Genomic DNA, 19,776 nt, shown 5'->3' on the forward strand with positions numbered 1-19,776 from the left:
ATTGGAGAATTGTTCTGAATTCAACAAAATGAACTTCAATAAAGATAAGTGCAAGTACTTCACTGAGGAAGGAAAAATCTAATACAGAACTACAAAATAGGGAATGACTGTGTAGGCAGTAGTACTGCTGAAAATAATCTGGGGATTATGGTAGATTACAAATTGCACGAGAGTTAATAATGTGATGCAGTTCTGAAAAAGGCTAATATTCTGAGGAGTATTAACAAGAATGTCATATGTGTAACCCCTACTTGCTCTGAGTGGCACTCTGTCCCCCGGTAGAGGTGTCTAGGCTAACTAGAGATTGATAAACCTGCCACAGCCTTGGCTAAGAGACATGTGTCTTTTAGGTCAAGCAGTAGAGGCTCATGCATTAAACTCAAGAGGTCCCAGGTTTAATCCCCACTGCCGACGTCTTGGAAAGAGTCTGTAGGAGAGCAACAAAAATGACAAAGGGGCTAGGTTTGTGTCTGCAAAATCCAGGACTCCAGAAGGCTTCAGAACAAGTTGCGTGGCTCATGCTACCAGCTGATGCACTTAAGAAAACTCACAGTTCAGATGCTGCCACCATGTTTCATTAGTAAAGAGTGAAGCTGAATGCAAGTTAAATTGAACAAGTAGAGTTTGATTAAACCCTGTGATCTGGTCTGTCCCAATAGCTGCATTGCTTCCAGCCTAACTCTAATTGTTTCCCATTGCCCTGGAGTCCCATAAATAACAGCCCCTGCAGGGAACATGGTCCTTTTGACTCCAGTTCCACTGATCATGATATAGCTGAAATCAAAACTACCACCAAGAGGAGAAAGGATCTCCGTGCCACAACAAATCCTCTTTGCCTACCAACCCCTGATCACTTTACTATCCCAGAATGACTTTTTATTTTTCTTAGTACAAAATAGCCCATTTTTCTGACTTTCTTCATTCCTCCTCTGTATGAACTCTATTATTTGGAATGGAGAGGTTATACTGTGCTAGATTTTGACTCTAAGCACTACTTCAGTTCACCTGAAGCATCCCCCCCATAATATGAATCTTATGAGAAAGTATGAAGTTCACAGTCCTCAAACTCACTTTCACATTTTCAATTAACTGCATCACAACGTGTCGAGTTACAGCATCCAGTGCCACATTTAGCCATGTAACCGAGGAATTGATGTGAAATTAAATGTGTTCAGCTCCGATGTGCTATCAAGTTGAGAATGTGACATAGTTTTGAAAGTTTGAATAATCCAAAGTATGCTTTTCTGCAAACATATTTATAACCGGGGAAAGTATTTAGCAAGTGTAATGAAACTGATACAGAATATATAAAACTTCTACCCAAAGCTTTTTTGTTAAATAGTGGTATATTTGATAATGGTGCATACAGTAAATATGGCCAGACAGTGGATAAAACTTGTTTCAATATCTCATTTTTTTATTCAATAGGTTCATTTTCAAAATATGAGTGAAGAAGTGCATAAAGGAAAACATATTAAGTTAGAGTGGTGGCTTGTTTCACATTTGGAACAGAATTCTATCCTACAGAAAACAGTTGGAAGGGTATTTGTGTGTGAGTCCCATACACAATCAAATATCTTTTAAACTAAATAGATTAGTTTACATACTGTGTGGCATGGGGAAAAATAGTTAACGAACCAAATTTATCCCTGTTTTAACATCATTAACTTAAACAGAGTTATGTCAGGAATAAATTTAGTAGTTTTTTGCAAACTGATACTCTATTCATGTATCATGTGATTTCACTCCTAATATTTTATTTTTTTCCTTTAAAAGAGTTTAATAACTCAATTATAAAAGAGGAGTTTCATGTTTGCAATCTCATTTTAGTTACAGAGGCCAGAACTTTGTTATTTCAGTGTCTACATGGTCATGTACATGACTAATCCATAGCGTTATTTCCATAGAGATGCTTAGGACACAAGACCTCTGATTGTCCAGGTATAGACATGCCTAATTTGGGGGTGTTGTGACCACTGCCAAAGGTTTAGGCAGTGAAATATGATTGTTCAGGTTTGACACCGAGGCATCTAAAAATATAGAAGTGTGTGAAGGTGGCAATGGACAGTTCATGTCTATCTCATCAGAGTCAAGGGCAGGTGGATGCTCAGTCAAAATCAACTCCTCACCGACAGATGAGTCTGACACAATTGTATTAGTTTACATGGCATAAATTGATCAGTCACTGTCAAACATTAAACAGTGTTTAACAAGGTCCAGGGTTTGATATATGGAGACCTCAGTCTGCTTAGTACCATGACAAACACATCATTCAAAGTCATTGTACGTTTTTATTAAAGAAAAAGAAAAGGGGGTAAAACAATTAAAGCGCTTGAAATATAAAGCGTTAAATACAACTTTTATTTCAATAACATCACTTGTTCCCTTGCCTTTTTAGCTAGACAGAGTTTAAAAAAAAAACAACAACACCTTGCTTGACAGTCACCTAGACAGTATCAAAGTTGATAATTGTCCTTTTGGGGGGAAAAAGAAATTGAGATGGGCTGGAGCTGTTGTTGTTAAAGTCTGATGTCATTTTATCTTTGGTGGTAGGTGTGGCCATGTCATCTGGCTTGGCATGGTCAGAACATCTCTCAGGATCAGGATGATGAAAGTCCAAGGTCCCAGGTGATAGTGGGGGTAGCAGCCATGATGGTGAATCTTGCTTCAGTAGTCTCTGTCTGTTCTCTTTTCCTTTTGAAGGAAGAACATAAGAATGGCCATACTGCGTCAGACCAAAGGTCCATCCAGCCCAGTATCCTGTCTACCAACAGAGGCCAATGCCAGGTGCCCCAGAGGGAGGGAACATAACAGGTAATGGTCACGTGATCTCTCTCCTGCCATCCATCTCCACCCTCTGACAAACAGAGACTAGGGACACCATTTCTTACCCATGCTGGATAATAGCCATCAATGGACTTAACCTCCATTAATTTATCTAGTTCTCTTTTAAACCCTGTTATAGTCCTAGCCTTCACAACCTCCTCAGGCAAGGAGTTCAACAGGTTGACTGTACACTGTGTGAAGAAGAACTTCCTTTTATTTGTTTTAAACCTGCGCCCATTATTTTCATTTGATGGCCCCTAGTTCTTATATTATGGGAACAAATAAATAACTTTTCCTTATTCACTTTCTCCATACCACTCATGATTTTATATACCTCTATCATATCCCCCCCCCTTAGTCTCCTCTTTTCCAAGCTGAAAAGTCCTAGCTTTTTTAATCTTTCCTCATATGGGACCCGTTCCAAACCCCTAATCATTCTATTTGCCCTTTTCAGAACCTTTTCTAATGCCAGTATATCTTTTTTGAGATGAGGAGACCACATCTGTTCCCAAAGTCTTTTTTTTTAAAGACCCCAAAATGGGATTGTGGGTGGAATAGTCCATCGCCTCACTGTGTTGTTCACCAGTTAGGCCTAACATATGACACTTCAATTTTGGTTCATTAATTTCTGGTTTCTCTTCTGTTTTTACCAAAATAGTGCTTGATTTATCTACATGACCTATTATGCTTAGACTCATTTAGTCTGGCTCTCTGGTTCTCTTGTGCCTGTTTGTAACATTCCTTATTGAATATAGTGACTCACATTCCAGCGTTGATTCCTAAGTAGGCAAAAGATATAGACCAATTGTCACAGCTACACTCAGCTGCAGAAGAAATAGCAGCTGGGACAAAACCTGAAGTTGAGAGAGAGAGAGAGAGGCACGGGCTAGCTTAGTGAAAGAGGAATTAGACAGTTAGCTTCTAGGATGGGATATACAGGTAAGTGGGTTACTTAACTTTGGGATGGTAAAAAAAGGGATGGTCCTTATACTTGAGAGTCAGAAGGCCAAGCAGCAATCACATTACTTGACCTTTATATCCTAAATAAGCTGAAAGACAGAGAAAGGGAGCACAGATGTCCTTTGATCTTAGCCTCCTAATAGGGTCTGCCAGTCATTCTTCAGCTTCCTGGGTCTCTCAGTGCTGGGGCCCATATATAGGTACACACTGAGGTAGGATGCCATTCAGACCTCTGTAATAAAAAGAACAACCCAGCGAGCATGAATTAAGAGACTTCTCCTCTCTGCGCCACGATACAAAACCTTTAGTCTGTTTGATTGAAATCCTTTGCCTTTCTGACAATGTGAAACATCAGCCTTTTCTAATGGGGCCCATTGCTTCTGGAAGGAAAGTCAGTTCCCAGTTCTATGGGGAAAAAATCTAACCTCCATATTTTGTACAAAGGGAATACTACTCTAAGTACTTCTGACTGAAAATGCAGGCAATTCATTCAGAAAAGAGGTCTGGGAATCTAAGTAATAGACAAGTCATCAGCACACTAGTTATTTTCCTCCAAACCTGCTCCCCTGAAAATCCAATTAAGTAGAGATCCCTTTTTAGCCTGTAATGATTATGATAGGATTTAATTCAAAATATCCCATATAAAACTGGAAAGTATAATCAAAAAAGTGTTCTTGAAAGCTTTTGGGTAAGACCTTAGTAACCCTGATCTCAAAATATTTCAAAACTGTTTGGATGTAGGTGACAACAAAGGTGATAAAGAGGTTAATTACAAAGAATCAATCACTGTCTAGAATGGTGCTGAATATTTTTATGACAATAATATATGTAACTATAGATGAAAAACCTTTAATAAATTTAGATAGTTGTTCTGTGCCTGACCTACCCAGAATACAAAGAATATTCTCAGTATATTCAAATTACTTTATTACGAACAAATAAATTTTCACAAAAATCAGAAAATACAATAAAGCCAACTTCTCAAAATGGATAAAGAACAGTTTCTTTAGAGATCGCCTTTCATTTACTGGCTATAACATGAAGAACTGTAGAAAACAGATCAGTAGAAATTAAATGGACTGAGACTAAAATTGGAAGTGAATTGTGGGGAATTCCAATCTTGGTATAAAAATGATTGCCTACCTTCCAGATACGTATCATGTCAACTCAGAAAAATTGAAGAAAGCTATTTCCAGTTCTCTAACACACTCTGATTCACTTTTAATTGTTCTATGTTGTGTAATGAAAGGGAGAAAGACTTATAGATCAAGCTGAGTTTTTAAGCCAAATATATGCCCTCCCTATCTTCTGCTTTCTCACTGCAAGGATTCCCAAAATACTTCAAGATGAGTTGACAGCTCCAGAGATTCAGTTCAATTACATTTACATCAGTAGATTTCACAGTGAAAATAATAAGTTGCAGTTGTTGCTGAGGTAACATCTTGAAATCTAGTTTTAGTTCTCAGGTGTTTGGCTTGAAGAAACTCAGAAGTTGGGCTCTTTTTTTTTTAAGGTATGTTCATCTATTTTTCTAAAGAGCTGGCATTTGCGTAACTGATATACTCAGGTTCTCTTAACTGTAACAATAATTGACATATCAACCATTCCTTTCCTTCCCTGAAAAATAAAAACATTTTTTTTAAATTGAAACATTTAAGCAAAGTAGTAGTTCTCCAAAAATTACATGACTGGACTGATTTTTTTCTGTTCTGTGTTCCTTCCTGTATCCTTATGAGACCAACATTTGGATGTCAACATATATTTCAGCCAGCAATCCATTCCAAGATTTCTTACTTCAGTTAAGAACTTAGACACTTTATAGCCACTAAAGCTAGGTGAAATTTTCCAGAGAAATAGTTTATACACTGAAAAATTCTGTTTTGGTCAACCCAAACTATTTGGGAATTTGATCTGAATTTGCTAAATAGTTTCTAGATTCACCAAGGGACTTTATTATTCACAAAATAGCTGGAGGAAGTGGTGATTTAATGTTATAAACACATCCTGTTAATTTCTCTTAGGCTCAGTTGTTCTTGTTGTCTTTTGAGATAAAATGTAAACACGACATTCTAATGAAATAGCATTCCTAAGTATACATATACTTTGAACAATAGATGGCTGGCATAATGATAAATTACATAATAGTCCACATTTTCAAATATTAATCCTGATGATACTCCTGGACATATGCAAGTATGCAGTTTTACTCAATTTTTACAGATAAGGGAGATTGAGGTAGAAATGTTAAATGATTTGTCCAAGGCAAATACAACAAGTTACTGGCAATGCTGGGATCAGAGTTAAGTCTTCCTTCCTCCTAGCCTTATGATCAACTAGACAATGTGCTGTTTCCCATGGTATCATGTGATCTCTCCCCATTAATTTTTTCTAAATACTCCTCTTCGTTGACGAATTTGCATGAGTCTTTTTTATACAGAAAATAAAAAACATACATAACTTTCCTCCCCAAAATAGGGAGGAAAGAGAATAGCTTCTTTCTCATATGCAATGTAATTGTAGATGAGTCAGTCCAAGATGTTAGAGAGACAAGGTGGGTGAGGTATTGTATTACCTCAGCCATCTTGTCTCTCTAAGTTCCTTTCTCAATCATCAAGGAAAGAAAGAAGCTTCTCTCAGGTACTTGGTACACATGAGAGATCCTCATGAGAATCAACTGGCCTTGACATTAAAAAAATTCTCTCACAGTCAAGATGTAACCTACAAGGTGTGACAAGCACTGAATTTCAGGTGGAGAATATTTTATGGAAAGGGAGTATATAATTAAGCAAATAATGAAAGTTTAAGGCTTTATTTCAAAATAAGTAAATTTTTATTAGCCATATCAGAAAAATGTATAAGTGATTCAGGGAATAGTTACTCAAACTGTTAGTTAACCATCTTGCACCCTTTAATGAGAATACAGATGTCTGAAAAAAGTGGCACTAGAACACAACTCTTCCTTCACCTCCCTTCTCCCACCACTTCACCCATCCCTGCAACTTTCACCTTAACGTGTTTTTCTGAGTGAAGATGAATCAGTCATTGGTTCTCCTGCTGCCTGCAATAGAGCTGTGCTTGCTTTTTAGTACATGTGAGAATTGCCTTTCCCCTAAAGCATCAGGAGATACTTATGTTGAATCATCCATGCTACCCCAGTCCTATGTCACAGTTAAAAACACTGACACTTCAGCCGTTTACACTGAACAGCATAAGAGGTGTGGTTTTGTCCTATGTAGCTATTACTTCATGTGTGGTCTTTTGGAGGAGGAGAGGAAGAATGTGTCATTTTTATAGGTTGTGAGAAAGAGTGTGCTGTTTCTTGTATCAGGAAACCTGGTAGAAGGGGGCTAGGGAAAGTTCTAGACAGAAACTCCACCGTGAAGTAGAGAGCGAGTGAGAGCTTTAAGGATAATACAGGTGTTCCTTATTCTACTACTGATCAGTATTACAGAACAGAATACAGAAGAAACAAATTTCTCAGCTGACATTTAACATCACTAAAAAGTTAACAGAGAATGTAGGTTATTGACTACAGTAAAAGGAAACAAGGTTAGTTCAGAAAATACTATGGAGTAGTCCAGCCAGAGATACTTATGAAATTATATGCATACAACAGTAATAAGAGAAGTAGGTTTGGATACATGGTAATAAATGGAATTTATTAAGCCATGACAGAAATGGAGTTTCATGAATTGTCCACATGTCTGTTGGAGTTCCCATTTGCACAACTATCACCATCTTCAACCAATAAATTTTAATGTAGCCAAGCAGATAACAAAATGGTGGGTTTTAATTAACTTTATTCTGATTGAAGATTTTCCTTTGAAGACCTGAAAACATGTTGAGAGTATTGAACTGAGTAAATAAAACAAGAACAAAAATAGTTTGTGGACCCTCAGGTAAATGTAACAGCTGAGGAGATGTTATAAGATCCATCTTATGAGACATTTAAAACTAGACTGGGCAAAGCTCTAGGCCATAGTTTATAGGGGAATAATTCTACACTGGCAATCTGGAAATGGACTGCAGAACATAATAAATCTTTTCAATCTCTTGAAAATATTTCAAAACACCTCTTGTTTTACATTTTAGCTTTTTCATGCTTTTAAGAGCAGCTCCTTATCATTTCTAGGGATGGTACTTCTTATCAGTCCTAGATTTAGAGGATCTGGGCCACATACAAAATCTTGTGTTTCTGCCCTAGGAAAGGTGGACCTCAGGGAGATGATAGGGGGTTGTGTTACACTCATCTCCAATTAAAACAGCTTGTGGTGCTTTGTTAACATTTAGATTTACAAATATTTATTTTCTTTTCATTAGTCTCTGCACATGTTCTAAAACATATTTCTTCTCATTTTAGATTTTTCATGCATTCCATGTTTCTTTATCATTTCAAGGCAGAATACTCCTCCACAGTCACTAGTTTAGGAGTTCTGAGCCAGACATTAAATCTGGTGATTTCCCTCTTTAGGTAAGGTGGTGCTTCCTGATGTGGTTCAGGGGCCACAAGGGGTTAGGCCACGTCCTGGAAGGTCAAAGCATAATTTCTGGTACATTTTCATTTCCTGTTACATTGAGGTAAAGCAGAACTTCTGGTGACATCATCGTCTTTATCTCATCCAACAATCTAAATTTGACATGAGCTAGGAGCAAAACACTGTTTGGGTTACCGTGTGCTGTTTAGGTTTTTTAAAGTGTATGGAGTCACACTGTCCCTGGATGAGATCAGGGAGGGATTCTTCCTGATGGAATTGACTCCAGAGCACAATTACAACATGTTTACTGCCACATGTTTTAAGGAAATGCAACTGACTCCTCCACTGAATTACTCCTGCTCTTCAGTGTGATTACAAAGCCATGTCTCCACTCCTCCTAAATCCTTTGGTCTGCTGTGTGCCACCACTGGAGTGGGAAGAGAACAGTCCATATGAATCCCCTAAGCATAGGGGCTAAATCTCTTCCTGGCTTTTGTGCTGATCACAGAAGGGGGTCCCCCCTATTTTTCATTTACATATGGCTGGAGAGGGGCTTTGACCTGGTCTTGGGGTTTTCCCACTCTTTGGCATACTTCACAAGACCAGACCTAGGTAGAAACATCCTTGCCCATTCCCTCCCAGTGGAATGACCCCCCCAAACGGTCTTTGGTCCTGTTCACCCCAGCATGGCCACTAAGATTGATCATGGGCTAAGCTCAAGAGCTTGGCCTGGTATTTAGTTGGAACTACCAACTGTCTCCGAGGATGCCAGTCTTCCTGGTGTCCACCAGAAAGAGTTTCCTTGTATAAAAGTCCTTTTTCTACAACAAACTTGGATCGATTAGAAGAGCTGAGAGGCGGTGGGTTGCTCTGTGCCGCCATCCAAGCTCTCTGGAGGCTTTCATCTGTTTCCTGTTCAGTCTGGAACCATTCCCTTGATGCTGGAGACATCAGTTCCTCACTGGATTGTGGACCTATGCTTGGTCCCTCCTGAAGCGATGTAGGGGATGGGGCTGTTTCCGTTGACTGTGAACCGCTCTCCGCGGGGACACTATGTTAGGATTCAGGCTCCGGCTGAGCCTCTTGTGTAGGGTTATGGGCTGCTGTCGGTTCAGGTTCGGTGGGGCTCTCTGGTGTTGAGGTTGCAAGTACTGGATTCAGTGCTGGCAATGGGTCTGGTGCTGGTTGTTCCGCTGCTTCTGGTTCTGGGACTGGTTCCGTCTGGGTCTCTGGGACTGGATCCCCTACTGCTGTTGCAGACATTGGCCTTGGGTCCAGGTTCATCACCTCTGACCGGGTCCTGATAGAAGTTTCCGGAACAGAGCTAGGCGTCACGGCTTGTTTAGCCTGGCTGCGGGTGACCATTCCCACCCTCTTGGCCTGCTTCACATGATTGGCCAAGTCTTCCCCCAACAGCATGGGGATGGGATAATCATCATAGACTGCAAACGTCCACGTTCCTGACCAGCCCTGGTACTGGACAGGCAAATTGGCTGTAGGCAAATTGAAATTGGACTTGAAGGGTTGAATCGTCACTTGGATCTCTGGGTTGATTAAATTGGGGTCCACTAAGGAAGCATGGATAGCTGACCCTTGTGCTCCTGTGCCCCTCCATGCAGTGACCTTCTTCCCACCCACACTCACAGTTTCCCTCCGCTCCAAGGGTATCTGGGAGGTATCTGGGCCTGCGGACTTCTGGTGTGATTCCAGTGCAATGAGCTGTAATCTGTTGGGGTTCTTGGGACAGTTGGCCTTTACATGCCCCAGCTCGTTACATTTAAAACATCGTCCAGCTGACGGGTCACTGGGGCGAGGCGGGTTGCTGGAGAACGGGGTGGTGGGAAGATGGGGGGTCTGGAGGGTTCTTTGGGAGGTAGGTGGGGCCTTGAGTGGCCCCCGGTAATAGGGTGTGGTCTGGGGTTGTCCCTTCTGGTCTCCGCTCCAACTGCGACCAGTTTTCTTCTTCTCTGCCACCTCCACCCATCTGGCTCCAATCTCTCCTGCCTCGATTACAGTTTTGGGCTTCCCATCTAGGATGTATCTTTCTATTTCCTCAGGAACACCCTCTAAGAATTGTTCCATTTGCATTAGGAAGGGCACATCTACTGGAGATTCAACACTTGCTCCTGATATCCAGGCATCCCAATGTTTCACAATGTGGTAGGCATGTCGGGTAAATGACACGTCTGGTTTCCACCTTAGGGCTCTGAACCTCCGACGAGAATGCTCGGGTGTTATCCCCATTCTGACTCTCGCCTTGGATTTAAACAGTTCATACTTGTTCATGTGTTCTTTAGGCATTTCAGCTGCCACCTCAGCTAAGGGTCCACTGAGCTGCGGCCTCAGCTCTACCATGTATTGGTCGGTAGAGATGCTGTACCCAAGGCAGGCCCTTTCAAAGTTTTCTAAGAAGGCCTCAGTATCAGGTGGGGAACTTTCTGGGATGGGAAGTGGTACCTGGAGAAGGATTGTTAGGGTTTGTTGGTATATTCTGCTGAGCCTTTACCTTCTCCATCTCCAGTTCATGCGTCCTTTCTTTTTCCTTCTCCTCCTCCACATGCTTCCTTGCCTCCATTTCCCTCCTGTGGGCAGCCTCCTGTACCTCCTTCTCCATCCACATGAGTTCTATCTGTCTTTCATGTTCCTTTTGTTTTTCATCAGCCTGAAATCTGGCTAATTCCAGCTTTTGTTGAGCCGTGGAGTCTGTCATCCTAACCACTCTGTTTTTAACTAACTTTACACCCGAGGTTTAGAAATAAAACAAACAAAACTTGGCTTGTAAAATTTTGCTGTGCTGGAATAGGATACCTATTCTCTGATAGTGATTGTCAGCCTACAGAAAAAGACAATTCCCTTTGTCTCTGCTCTGGCCCCAAATCAAAGCAAAAAAAAAAAAAACCCTTCCAACTATTGCCAGTTGGAGACCTGCTTTCTAGCAGCACAAAGGATTTAAAAAAAATCAAAATCCTAAAAAAACCAAAAACTAACACTTTTGTCTTCAGGCAAATAGGTAGAAATCCCCTCTAGTTGCTCTTAGGTCTGTGAAGACTTGTGAATTTCCCTGCAGGAGGTTAACTACTCTGCCTTTAGGAAGAGAAACTGCAGCTCCCAAAGACAATTCCCTTTTGTCTCTGCTCCTGCCCCAAAGCAAAGCAAAAAATACCTTCCAATTATTGCCAGTTGGAGACCTGCTTTCTAGCAGCACAAAGGTTTTTAAAAATTTCCTTTTAAAATCTGTTTTTCTGGTTCAAAAAATCTCAAATTGATCTCAAAATGATTTCAAGTTAATCCCACCGCTCTGCCACCATGTCAAAGTTTCTTCCCCACTCTGAACTCTAGGGTACAGATGTGGGGACCTGCATGAAAACCTCCTAAGCTTACTTTTACCAGCTTAGGTTAAAACTTCCCCAAGGTACAAATTAATTTTACTCTTTGCCCTTGGATTTCCACTGCCACCACCAAACTTTATCTGGGTTCCTGAAAAAATGTAGTTTGGACACGTCTTTCCCCCCAAAATCCTCCCAACCCTTGCACCCCACTTCCTGGGGAAGGTTTGGTAAAAATCCTCACGAATTTGCATAGGTGACCACAGACCCAAACCCTTGGATCTTAGAACAATGAAAAAGCATTCAGTTTTCTTACAAGAAGACTTTTAATAGAAGTAAAGGAATCACCTCTGTAAAATCAGGATGGTAGATACCTTACAGGGTAATTAGATTCAAAACATAGAGAATCCCTCTAGGCAAAACCTTAAGTTACAAAAAAGACACACAGACAGAAATAGTCATTCTATTCAGCACAGTTCTTTTCTCAGCCATTTAAAGAAATCATAATCTAACACATACCTAGCTAGATTACTTACTAAAAGTTCTAAGACTCCATTCCTGTTCTATCCCTGGCAAAAGCAGCATACAGACAGACAGAGACCCTTTGTTTCTCTCCCTCCTCCCAGCTTTTGAAAGTATCTTGTCTCCTCATTGGTCATTTTGGTCAGGTGCCAGCGAGGTTACCTTTAGCTTCTTAACCCTTTACAGGTGAGAGGATTTTTCCTCTGGCCAGGAGGGATTTTAAAGGGGTTTACCCTTCCCTTTATATTTATGACAAATGAATATTGCATTTATTGCACCAGTAACTAAAACTATTGCCTATCCAACAGCTTTGAGAAAACTTTGTAGCAGAAAGATATATTTGAAATGATAGTAAATAGAACTGAATAGAATATATATGTTCAAATATAAAAGAATCATTGACAGACTTTCAAAATAAATTAATCTAACAATAAAAAATTGCCATGCATACAGAACTCCAGCTCATATGTAGTGTATGCCACTGTTCCCTCTAAGATGTGTGCGTGTGCACGCACACAGATTCTAAACCCCATGCACACAGGGAAAAACCACGCGCGCATTTGTCTCACGTCCTGACTGCACATCAGTCGGGACGCCTGCTCACCATCACCGCCAAAGTCCCGGGGCTAGTGTGGCAGCGCTTCCTGGGGCAGCTCCCAGTGGCACGCCCACCTGCCGGCAGGAGCCTACAGTGTAGGCGCCTCCCTGCTGCCCAATCAGAGCTGCGGGGGTGGGGGTTGCAGGTGCAATTCCCCCCCAACCCAGCCAGATCCAACCCTAAGAGCCAGAGGGACCTGCTGGCTCTGAGAGTCTCTGCGTGCTGCTGGCGCTTTTCCCAGCCAATGGGAGCCACGGAACTCACGCTTGTGGCGGGCACAGCACATGAAGAATGGAGATACCCCTGCCTTGCCACTCTGATCCTAGGAGCCAGAGACCTCCCAGCAGGGCTGGTGAGTGCAGCCAGGGAAGGAGGCAGGGTGTGGTGGAGTGAGTGTCTGGAAGGTGTGCGGGGGGTGCTGGGCTGTGCACGTGTGGAGGCACTGGGCAGTGGGGGAGATCTGTGTGTGTCAGGGCACTGTGGGTATGTGTGGGGCATTGTTTAGTTGTTGTCATGGGGCTGTGGGGAAGGGCACTGGGAGGGAGGGAGGGAGAGAGGAGAAATCAGTGTGTATTGGGAAACTAGGAAGTGTGGGGTTCTGTGTGAGGTGCTGGGCACCTGTGGTGGGGCTGTGGGTGGGGGGCACTGGGCAGGGGTGGTGGTGTGCACAGCACTGTGCATTTGTGTCAAATATAGGGGGGTTGTGGGGGGTGGGCTCTGGGTATAGTGGGTTCAGAGGGTGCAGGCCAGGGGAGCTGTGTGGCTCTCTTCTTCCTTCCCCTCCCCACTCGCCCAATGTGTCCTGATATTTCACTCTTGTGATCTGGTCACTCTTGCGATTTTGACGTTGTTCTCCCGCCATCTATCAACACAGCCGGATTCTACTAGCTGGCAAGGGAAAGGGAAAGGAGGGCAATGAATCGTACCCCTCCCCGCCAGCATTTCGAATGTGGAAAGTTGATCATGTTGGGACGGTCGGGAGGTGGGGACCCATACATCTCCTTTTAGTCCGTTCATTTGGCTGTGTACAAACTCAAGTACATGCAAATAAGTCAAAATACCTGGCCATAGTTGTTAAGGAACTGGAAAGATTTGCCAGAAATGAGGTAAGTGTTGTTTTCGTGATTGAAATCTTTCAAAGGCATTGGACTTCATACATTTACTCATGATGTTTTACCATTTTCCCACTTTTTTTGCCACAGATACATGGACGTGATCAGAGCTATGCAAAAACTTCCGGTATCCTGATCTGAATGATCTTCCATTTGTCCTCTTGTTGAGTCACACTGTTAAGTGCATTGAAATAGTAGCCATATAATAAAAATTAATTTTAAATAAACCAATCTGGTAAAAAATCAGTCCCAAAATGTCACTGTCCAACGGGCTAAAGCCTAAAAGAACAGCGACTTCATTTAAATCTGGATGACTGGATGAGTCTATAGAGACGGTTACACCAAAGTCATATGTGTAATGCCTGTTAAACTTCGTGAGCTATTCACATATGATGAGGACAACAGAGTGGTTTGTGTATATTGTTGAGATGCCAGCGCTCCGGGAGAATTTTCATCAGGAAGAATGTGGAAAGATGTATGGAAGTTGGATTTCTTAAAGCGTCATCTGTCAAATAAGTCTCATATAGATGGTGTAACAAGACTTAGAAACAAAAACCCTTCCTTATGGAGCGGATTGTTTAGCATGATTCTTGAAAGTCCAGCTGAAAAGCAGAGGAGGCAAATTAATCTTGAATGCAAGAACTCAAACCCAGAAGAAATCAAGGTACTTATTGACAATGTGTTGTTGGCTATTAAAATGAACAGCTCAATGCTTTCTGTTCAGGATATTAATGACCATATGGAAAAGTATGTGTGCATACCAGCGAGCTGGAGAAGTAAAAATTATGCTTTTGAATTTCTTGAAATTATCAACTGAATTGTCCAAAATGACCTCATGCATGAAATAGCATCAACAATGTTTCATACTCTAGCTGTTGATGAAAGCATTGATATATCCATTAACAGATACTTGATACTCTACTTTAAATATAGATCCATAAATTCTGCAGACTATAAAACTTCATTTGGTGGACTATTGCGATTGCAAGAATGTGATGCTGTTTCAACAGTGTCTGCAATCAAAGAGTTGTATAAAAAAACACCAACTCGATCTAATGAAAATGGTGATGTTCACATCTGATGGTACCTCCATGATGTTGGGCAAACTCAATGGTGTGGTGGCTCAGCTGAAACGTGATATTCCACACTTAGTCCAGCAACATTGCATTGCACTCCGGGAAGACTTGGGGATTTCTGATGAATGGAAAGAGGTCAAGCTGATAAGAGATATCAAAACCTTAATGAGAACTGTCTACACGGTGTTCTGTCGGTCATCCAGGAGAAAATGCAAATTTCAGGAAATAGTGGATGCTTCTGAATGCGAGTCAGTGGCTTTCAGGCCACTCAGTGAAGTGCGCTGGTTATCTAGGCACTTTGCACTTGGAGCAATTATTCGCAACTATAATCCTCTTCTGGAATATTTTGAGCAAGACAAAGATACTGATCCAGTTTCTAAATACTGCCACAAAAACCTGAATACCATGGAAAACCGAATAATGTTAGAAGTTTTGAATGATGTTTTGTTGGAGCTGGCTTCACTATCCACACTTCTCCAGAAACGGGGCCTTACACCTCTTGAACTGTTTCACTTTGCCTGAGGTAAACTGAACAAGATCAGAAGACAGTACCTTGGCGATTCAGTCTTATGGAGTGACAAAGTTAAGGCTCTCAGATATGAGCTCTCAAGAAAATAATGAAATTGATACCAGTTCCATAATAACTTTCATAAACATCTTGTGTGCACATTTGGCAGACAGGTTTCCAGAGGACGAAGTCCAGGAGTCGTCCACTTTTGATTGTGCAGCAATAGTTAAGTGTGACTTCAATTTTGGAATTCATCAGGTAAAATCCCTATGTTCAAAACAGAAAGACTTTCTTGCTGAAGAGATTGTTATAATCAGTCAGTACAGTGACTTCAAGTTTGCAGTAGCCGAAAGAATCAAAAGCCAATTGGTTTTAAGTTTCCCGGATATGGTGACATTTGCTCACCAGAACGAACAGTTTCAGGATCTTGCAAAGTTGATGGATATTGGAGGAACATTCCTAGCATCAAGTGCAGATTGTGAGCATGGCTTTAGCTTAATGAACACTTTAAAAAACAGACTATGGAATCATTTACAAGTAGATCATTTGGGCATGCTGATGTGTATTAAAAGTTACCAGCTGGATGGAGGACTGATAGATCTGGACAGAGCTTATATTGAATGGGCAAATGAAAAAGGTCGCAGGGAAAAATAGTAAGGTTAGTTTAGCGGTCTTTGACATTTCGACCAGTAAGGAAATTAAAATGCATTTGTAATTACATATCTTATTCTTGGCTGATAAACATTTATTGATATTTTGGGAAAATTTTAAATTTAAAACACAAACTTTTGTTTCTTTATTTACTTATGATGTCTCTATCTGAAAACCCATATAAGTTGACACAAATTGCAAATTAAATTTTTTTAAATATATAAGCATTTTACTCACTTGGGCTCATTTGCCTCATGGCACATACATTTGAAATATGCTTCAAAAATTCGCACAGAAGACATTTTTTGCACACATGGCCTGTCAAAAATTAGAGGGAACATTGGTGTACACTAGTGTAAGTGCTGAGAATAATGTTTGCTGGCACTGCAAATGTACTCTTAGAGGTCTTTTACACACACAGTGGAACTCGTCTATTTTGAATATTCATTCTGGGAAAATATCTGTATTTGATTAGAACTGATCTCAGATTTCCTGCTCCCAGAGGACCCTATTAATCCATGCTGGGTGTTTTTTTTCAATTAACCTAAGCACAGACAAATAGAAGGATTCTATGGGCTCTCCTTCTGACAAAGGACCACATTCTAGTTAAGTGAAAATCTCACCCTACTCCGTAAGAGCTTAGTTCACTAAGATACAAGTTGGTAAATAAATGGTTTCAAGATATTGTGGACAATTTCATATGAGTGGGCTAGCCTTAATATAGGACCTCAATAAACTGTAGCAAAATTTTTCAAAAGTCTGTGCTGGCACAAGTGTCCTGGATCATGCTCCAACATGGACTCAGTGATCACTCTATCTATGAGGTTAATTACTTTTATTATTAGGTACTCTTACTTTTCTACTTCTCAATCAATTTTTCGGCTATCAGATGGTCCAGGGCTTTTCTCTGGCTGTTGCCTATAATTTATTTATGGTTTCTGCTTTTCCTGACACTTCTGAGACCTCCTCAGCCTACACTTCCTTTGTGGGATTCATGACTCCATTCATGTCTGCCCCTATAGCAAGCATATGCTATGGCAGTGTTGTGGAGCAGGAATATCATACATGAATTATTGTAACCTGTCACCAGTCTGGGAAGCAAATTTGAATCTTGTTTTGCAAAGGCCAAATGCTCCCTAACATAACTCTGCTGATTCACAAAGGAGGGTCGGGGAAAATATGTTATCTTTTTATGTGGTCTATTTGACATCTTTTGCATAGGCAGTATTCTCCATGAGCTGCCTACTTTAAAAGCTTTTTTCTTCCCTAAAGGTAGCATCTTACATTTGTCTTTGCTGAATTTCATTTTGTTGTTTATAGCCCGGTTCTCCAATCTATCAACATCCCTCTGAATTTTAGATTTATCCTCCAAGATGTTGGCAACCTCCCCAGCTTTGAGTCAAATGCAGATCTGATCAGTATGCACTTTATTCCTATATCCAAGTCATTAATTAAAATGTTAAACAATATTGGACCCAGTACAGATTCCTGTGGAATCCCATTTGAGACCTCCCTCCAATCTGACATAATTCCATTAATAGTTATTCGTTGTTTTCAGTTGTTTAACCAATTGTGTGTTCACTTTATGGTAGTTCAGATGAGCCCTCATTTCTCCAGATTACTTATCAGAATGTCATATGGGACTGTGTCAGAAGTCTTGCTGAAGTACAGATATATTATGTTCAATACATTACCCCATTCACCAAACCAATTAGCCTGTCAAAGAAAGAAATCGAGCTGATTTGACCTGATTTGTTCTTGGTAAATCCATGCTGGCTGCTAGTGATCCCTCCTTCATCTGGCATAAGGTATCGATTTTATGCCAACAACTCAGTGTTTGTCACCCTTTCTGAGAATGACCTGCAACATTTGCTAGTTCCTTTGCCCATATTGTATCGCTTTTGGCCTTTGTCTCAATGTAAAGAAAGCGGAAATCCTGTACCAACCATATCCTAGCAGAAACCCACTACTTCCATCACCACCAGAAATAAAATGGAACAGCTGCCCAACAACATAAAGTGCTTCTGCTACCTACAGTTACTAGCAACACCACCACTGATAAAGTCAGTTGCCTCATCTTTCAGTCATCTACAAAGAAGACTTTGGGCAAGACCGGGGGGGGGCAAGTTTACAGAGCTGTTGTACTCCATTGTCTACTATACTCATTTGAGACCTGCTCCCTTTATCATCGCTATATCCAAAAACTGAACTGCCTGCAGCAATGCCACCTACAGCATAATGGGAATCAAATAGTCTGACAAAATCACTAACAATGAAGTACTACAGCTGGCAGCCATGCTAAGCGTAGAAGCCATGCTAGCATGGAGGCAAATGACTTGGGTCAGCCACATCATACATATGGATAGCAATCGACTGCCTAAGAGAGTTCTGTACAGTGAATTTGAAAAAGGCAGTAGGAAGGTTAGCCATCCCAAATTCCACATACAGTCTGTTGGGCTGGACTTAATGACTTGTGCGGATAAGGCCCATGACAGGTGAGCCTCGCACTCTTCTATGAAGGAAGCAGAACGTACAACAGAATATCATTGCACCACCTTGGCCGACAGTAGGAGGGAATGCAGACACCAACTTGCCTCAGCATGTTCCATGAACCCCACATGTGGAAACTGATTTCCAATCGCAGTCATACTCAGATATGAATGACAATCATTATTTAAATCCATGCTGGCTGCTAGTGATTACAACTTCATCCTCCAGGTATTCACAAATTGAATGTTTTATACATTGCTCTAGTAGCTTCACAGGTATCAAAGTCAGGCTGGCTGGTCTGTCGTTCCCTAGCTCCTCCTTTTCCCCCTTCTTTAAAGATGGGCACTATGCTAGCCCTTCTCCAGTCGCCTAGGACCCCTCCTGTCATCCATGAGTTTGCAGATAATATTGCTAGTGGCTTTGAGATTTCTTCAGCTAATTCCTTCAGTATCCTCAGGTGAATAGCATCAGGCCCTGCTGACTAGAAATCATTCAGATTGGTAAGAGGATCTCTGACTTTTCTTTACTTATCCTGATCTGCATCCCTTTCATTTTATTGTCTATGGAAACTTTGCTAGTCATCTGGTCACATGTTATTTTTTGTGAGAAGACTGAAGCAGAAGTAGGCATTGAACAGCTCTGCCATCCTATCATCTTCCATCACCAGCTCATCTTCTCCACTGAGCAGCAGACCATCCCTGATCATCTTTTTTGGTCTGACATATTTGAAGAACCTCTTCTTGTTGTCTCTAACATTCCTTGCCAGCTGTAACTCATTCTTTGCCTTGGCTTTCCTTTTTTTTCCCCTACATGCTTGCATTATACCCATATATATTTCCTTGTGACATGCCTCTCCTTTCATTTCCTCTGAGTATCCCTTTTGTTATTTAGATAATTAAAAAGCTCCTTGTGCAGCCACATTGGCCTCCTGTGGCTCTTATCTTTCCTCTGCATAGCTTGATGCTGAGCCTCTAGTATTACATCTTTGGGGAATTGGCAGCCCCCTTTCACTCTTTCTTTCTAATTGTTTTTTTCCATGGGCCCTTGCCTAGGCCAAGGGTCAGACCTGAAGTCAGATGTCAGGGATCAGAGCTGTGGGTCAGAACGGGTTATCTGGAGGGAGGTAAGGCAGGGGCAAGGCTTGGGAACAAGGTGCTAGTGGGAGATATGGCAGCCATGGGTGAATACTTTAAGTAGCCAGTGAACTGCTGGTGGGCTGAAGAGCCAGTCTG

General features: G+C 41.2%; 1 long non-coding RNA gene and 1 pseudogene across 1 annotated transcript in view; both read left to right on the top strand.

Moving 5' to 3' along the window:
- The first annotated feature begins 2,772 nt into the window (after positions 1–2,772).
- The window catches only part of LOC141982422 (uncharacterized), a 196,256-nt gene continuing 179,252 nt past the window's right edge, over positions 2,773–19,776 (top strand). Inside the window, exon 1 of the long non-coding RNA XR_012638070.1 lies at positions 2,773–2,814. This is a non-coding gene — a long non-coding RNA (uncharacterized LOC141982422). The remainder of the gene's footprint in view (positions 2,815–19,776) is intronic.
- LOC141987843 (E3 SUMO-protein ligase KIAA1586-like) lies at positions 3,753–16,057 on the top strand (annotated as a pseudogene).

The sequence above is a fragment of the Natator depressus genome, chromosome 1 (assembly GCF_965152275.1).
Source record: "Natator depressus isolate rNatDep1 chromosome 1, rNatDep2.hap1, whole genome shotgun sequence".
NCBI lineage: Eukaryota > Metazoa > Chordata > Testudines > Cheloniidae > Natator > Natator depressus.